Consider the following 5,918-nt stretch of genomic DNA (forward strand, 5'->3'; position numbering starts at 1 on the left):
ATCTGAATGTCTTCTTTGGTGAAGTGTCTGTTCATATCCTGCGTCCAACTTTCTATTGGAGAATTTACCTTTATCTTGTTGTGGTAGCATCAGCTCTCCTTTTATCCTCACTAGTCATTGTCCAACTCTCTGACGCATAGCAAGTGATTGCTAAGACCATGGCCTGTAACAGGCACACCTTAGTCTCCAGAGCGATGACATTGCTCTTCAGTATTTGGAGAGGTCCCTAACAGTAGACTTTCCTGTAACAATACATCTTTTCATTTCCTGGCTTTTGGTGCCAAGAGTGTTGACTGTGGAGCCAAGCAAACTACAGCTGTTAACAATCTCAATCTCTTCACCATCCATCCTGATGCTGCCAGTTGGCCCAGTGGTGAGAATCTTTGTCTTCTTTATATTGAGCCTCAATCCATATTGAAGGCTGAAGTCCTTGACCTTCTGATGCAAATACTGTATGAGTTATTTTAATACCATTCAGATTATACGGAAGTACCTCTCCAGGGTACTGAAGAGCAATGGTGTCGCTCTGGAGACTAAGGTGTGTCTGATACAGGCTATGATCTTGGACAATGACCAGGGAGGATAGAAGGAGAATTGAAGCCTTTGAGCTGTGGTGCTGGAGAAGAGTATTGAATATACTATGGACTTCCAAAAAAACAGATTCATCCTGGAAAGGGTTAAACCAGGCTGCTCCTTGGAGGCAAGGATTCTGGGGCTTCATCTGACATACTTTGGACATGTTGTAAGGAGGGACAGGTCCTTGGAGAAGGACATCATGCTTGGGAGGGTGGAGGGACGGTGTAGGAGGGGAAGACCCTCTATGAGGTGGATTGATTCAGTGACTGGGGTAATCGGGATCGGTGTGTCAGAGACAGTGGGACTGGCACAGGATAGAGCAGGGTTTTGGGCTGTTGTACACAGGGTCTATGAGTCGCAAGTGACTCAACAGCACATAACAACAATAACAACAGCAGCTTGAATCTGTGACTCTACGTTGAAAACTGTGAATTGTTTAGACACTTAAACATATCAATTATTTCCAATGGAAATTTGCAATCTAATTTGAGATAGTCAAATACAAAATTGATTTTAAAGACTTGGTATGTGAAAAAGAAGTAAAACAATCTAATTACTAATTTTGTGATTATATATTTAAACGATGATATATTGAATACATTGAATATACGAAGTATAGTTAGTTTAACAACATATAAGAATATGAACTTTGCTGGTTTATGTATGCCTTCTAGTTGTGGTGCGGGAGAAGAGTCTTGAACATACCATGGACTGCCAAGAAAACAAATTGGTCTGTTTTGGAGAGGGTCAAACTAAGTCTCTCCTTGGAGGGTAGGATTTTGAAGCTCGCCTCACTTACTTTGGGCATGTGGCCAGAAGAGATTGGTCCTTGGAGAAGGACATCATGCTCGGAAGGGTGGATGAACAGTGCAGGAGAGGAAGAGCCCGAATGAGATGGATTGATACAGTGACTGGGGCGATGGGGCTTGGTGTGTCCAAGACTGACTTAGGACAGGGAAGGGTTCAGAGCAGCTGTACATAGGGGTCACTATACACCGCAGGCGACTCAGTGGCACATAAAACAATAACATACTATGACAGGTTTGGAAGCAGAAGTGGCATCCACTTCCTAAATAGCATGCCTTTGGGAACTCTGTGAACTTTGATAAATGTCGATAGTTGTAGAGGGGCTTCAGGCCTTTTGTTCATAGGCTGTGAGTCATGCTTGACTCGAAGGCGGTCAACAACAACAACAACAACAACAACAACAACAACAACTGTTGTGTGCTGTTGAGTCAGAACCGACTCATGCTTGACCCTCCAGAGGGTTTTCAGGGCAGTTAAATCGCATAGGAGGAGATTGCCCAGCCTTCTCCCATGGGGCAGGTGGATCCAAACCGCGTCCCTTTGCAAATGCAGTGCAGCTTCTTACCACTAGGTCCCCAAAGCTTCCAAATGGGGCTACTGGAAAATTTTAACTGACATATATGGCTCAAGTTACAGCTGTATTGGAAAGTGCTCAACTAGAACTTTGTTAATTCCTTGACATGCTATTTGTGATTAAGGCAGAAGGCAAGATCAACGTTTGATGTGTCTACAAATATGTTATAATTTCTGGCTTTTACGCACCCAAAGTCACTCCAAGGATCTTCCAATATTTTCCAAAAGGACAAATATCCAATTTTCCCCCTAAATGCCAAATTCTTCCTAGTTCGCTTTTATTGGTAAATCCACTAAGTTCCACTAGGTGACACTCTAACCTGATTTCCTGAAACTACCCAAACGCCAAATAAACAGAAGAGCATTCATTCTGGGGAGGATTCACATTTCAATTTCTCAACCTTCATCATTATAGCAGTACGCAGGCCTTGCATTCCCCGCCACCCCCCCATACTTTTCCTATTCTATATAGGAAATCTTGCAAGTACGTGGCCTCTTCAATTCTTGTTTACAATTGTGAAAGTAAAAAGCATAGTTGTCTTTTTAAAGCAAAAATCTTTAGCCCACATTAATAGGATTTTTCTAGTCTCTTAGGCAGTGTACTCCTTTCTACATTAACCTCTCAAAGAATTAAATCCTTGAATAAGTCTACTTTGCTGAGGACATGATTCAAAGACCAGTTTCTCTTCCTATCACCTGAGTTGGTCCTAGGACCTGTCTTTCTTAGAACGGATTGTCTGACTCATTGCCCTTTAACTGTGAGCTTGTGTGCAACTCAGTGACAGGACAGATATTCAAAAGTAAGCCTTTCCTATGCTTCTTTCATGTAGCTTCCTGCAGGAGTTATGATTAAACTACAGACCCCACAAATAAATAGGCAGGTGAAATGTTGTCGTTGTATATTGTGAAGCTGGAATCCACACACAGTTGACCCTCCAGCAGGTTTTCAGAGGCAGTTAATTGCATGTGAGGAGATTGCCCATCTTTCTCCCACAGAGAAACTGGTGGATTTGAACTCCGTGCTTTGGGGATTGCTGCACAGTTTCTTACCATTAGGCCCCCAGAACTCTATAGCAGGTGGTAAATTGATTTCCACAGATCATTAACTTTAATGGCCTTGGTGAGTTCCTGTAATGCCATCATATTTAACTGGACAGGGATATGACACTCACTAGCTGGGTTCACAATCTCAGGGTTCATTCTCATTGTGGAATTAAGCTAGTAAACTTGCAGGTCTATGAAAAAAATGTCTACCCCTTCTAGGGTCCCTCAGTGCCATCCTTGCATATATATTTTCCTTATTGTATGCTCTGGAGTTGGAACCAACTCATAGCTGACACTCCAGTGGATTTTCAGAGGCAGTTAATTGCATGAGAGGAGATTGCTTATCATTTTCCCACAGAGAATTTTGTGGATTCAAACCACATATCTTTGAGTTGGCAGTACAACTCCTTACCACCTGTGTTTACAATCTGGTTCTGTGCAAATTTCCGAGTTTCACTTGTTACAGAAGAACAAAGAATACAGCTTTCAATATGACTGAATTTCAACCTCAAGAAAACAGAAATTCTTACCATTGGACCAATAGATAACATCATGATAGAGGGGAAAAAAGACTGAAACTGTGAACAAGTTCATCTTACGTGGATCCACAGTCAACACCCTTGTACCAGTAGCTGGAAATCAGGAGATGTATTGCAATGGGAAAGTCTGCAGTCAGGGACCTCTCTAAATTATTGAGCAGAAATGATGCCAGTTTGAGGACTAAGGTGTATCTAATTCAGCCCATGGTCTTTGCAATCACTTGATTTGCATCTGAGATTTGGACAAAGAATAAGGGTGATAGAAGACGAATTGATGCTTTTGAGCTGTAGAATTAGAGAAGAATACTGAATACCCTATGGACTGCCAAAAGAGCAAATGAATTTGTCTTAGAGAAAGTGCAGCCAGAGTGCTCCTGGGAGGCAAAGATGATAAAGCTTCATATGACATATTTCCGCATGTTGCTAGAAGAGGCCATTCTTTGGAGAGGGACGTTATGCTTAGAAAGGCAGAGGGTCGCTCCCTCTCTGAACTGAACCTTCCTGCTGCTGCGTTCAGATTTCGCTGCTTCAGCCTCCGGGGCACTTATCATCCACAGAGGGAAAAATGATATAATTTTATAATTATAAATAATATAATTATATATCGTTGTTTTGCCCCACGCACTCCCGAGGCAAGAGAAAAACCCCCAACACTCAAACCTTCATTTTCTATCATGAGGGAGATCGTGTATATCCAGGCTGGTCAGTGTGGCAACCAGATTGGTGCCACGTTCTGGAGGTGATCAGTGATGAACACGGCATTGACCCCACCCACACCTACCAGGGACCTGCAGCTGGACTGCATCTCAGTGTACTACAATGAAGCCACAGGTTCCAAATATGTTCCTTGTGCTATCTTGTTGGATTTAGAACCTGGAACCATGGACTCAGTTCGTTCAGGTCCTTTTGACCAGATCTTCAGACCAGACAACTTTGTTTTTGGTCAGTCTGGGGCAGGCAACAACTGGGCCAAGGGCCACTATACAGAAGGGGCCGAGCCGGTCGATTCTGTCTTGGATGTGGTGCGGAAGGAGGCTGAGAGGCGTGACTGCCTGCAGGGCTTCCAGCTGACTCTCTCCCTCAATGAAGGTGCAGGTTCTGGAATGGGCACCTGGCTCATCAGCAAGATCAGAGAAGAGTATCTTGACCGCATCATGAACACCTTCAGTGTGGTGCCTTCACCCAAAGTATCCGACACTGTCGTTGAGCCCTACAATATGCCACCCTCTCTGTCCACCAGTTGGTAGAGGAGAACACCGATGAGACCTACTACATCGATAATGAAGCCCTCTACAATATCTGCTTCTGTACCCTCAAGCTGACCACACCAACCTATGGAGACCTGGACCACCTTGTCTCAGCCACCATGAGTGGCGTCACCAACTGCCTCCACTTCCCTGGCCAGCTCAGTGCTGACCTCTGCAAGCTGGCCGTCAACATGGTGCCCTTCCCGCATCTCCATTTCTTCATGCCTTGTTTTGCCTCACTAGCCAGATGTGGTAGTCAGCAGTACCGGGCCCTTACTGTGCCTGAGCTCACCCAGCAAGTCTTTGATGCCAAGAACATGATGGCTGCTTGTGACTTCCACCATGGCCATTACTTCACTGTAGCTGCTGTCTTCTGAGCCCGGATGTCCATGAAGGAGGTGGATGGGCAGATGTTTAACGTACAGAATAAGAATAGCAGCTACTTTGTGGAATGGATCCCCAATGCCAAGACGGCGATCTGTGACATCCCACCCCATGGCCTCAAGATGGTAGTCACCTTCACTGGCAACAGCACTGCCATCCAGGAGCTCCTCACGTGCATCTCAGAGCAGTTCACCGCCTTGTTCCATCGGAAGGCCTTCCTCCACTGGTACACCGGTGAGGGTATGGACGAGTTGGAGTTCACCAAGGCCGAGAGCAACATGAATGACCTCGTTTCTGAGTACCAGCAGTATCAAGATGCCACCGCAGAAGAGGAGGAAGGTTTTGGTAAGGAGGCCGAAGAGGAGGCTTAAGGTAGAGTGTCCTATCACCTCAGGCTTCTCAGCTCCCTCAGTCTTCTTCCTCAATTGCCCCTTTCCTCTCCCTCAGAATTTGCATTTCTTCCTCTATCTTTTTTTCTCTCCACCTCCTTGAGGGAATTCTAGAACAGTGCCTGGCACATAGTAGGTGCTCAATAAAAAATTGTTTGTTGAATATCTCTTCTCTTTTTCCACTCTGAGAAACCTAGGTTTCTGCCATTCTGAGTAACCCTGTGTTTCCTTCTGGAACCCATTGCTCCCATCTGTCCAGTTAATACTTAGGTTCTCAAGGTGTGTGTGATTCTCCAGGAAGCTGGGTCTCATCCAGATTCCATTTAGAACCGTGTGCTCTAAACCCAGGGGGCCACCAT

At 44.8% G+C, this 5,918-nt stretch overlaps 1 pseudogene; it reads left to right on the forward strand.

Moving 5' to 3' along the window:
• The first annotated feature begins 4,213 nt into the window (after positions 1–4,213).
• LOC102873207 lies at positions 4,214–5,541 on the forward strand (annotated as a pseudogene).
• The last annotated feature ends 377 nt before the right edge of the window (positions 5,542–5,918 follow it).

The sequence above is a fragment of the Elephantulus edwardii genome, unplaced genomic scaffold (assembly GCF_000299155.1).
Source record: "Elephantulus edwardii isolate Elephantulus edwardi_28Jun2011 unplaced genomic scaffold, EleEdw1.0 scaffold00044, whole genome shotgun sequence".
NCBI classification, from domain to species: Eukaryota; Metazoa; Chordata; class Mammalia; order Macroscelidea; family Macroscelididae; genus Elephantulus; species Elephantulus edwardii.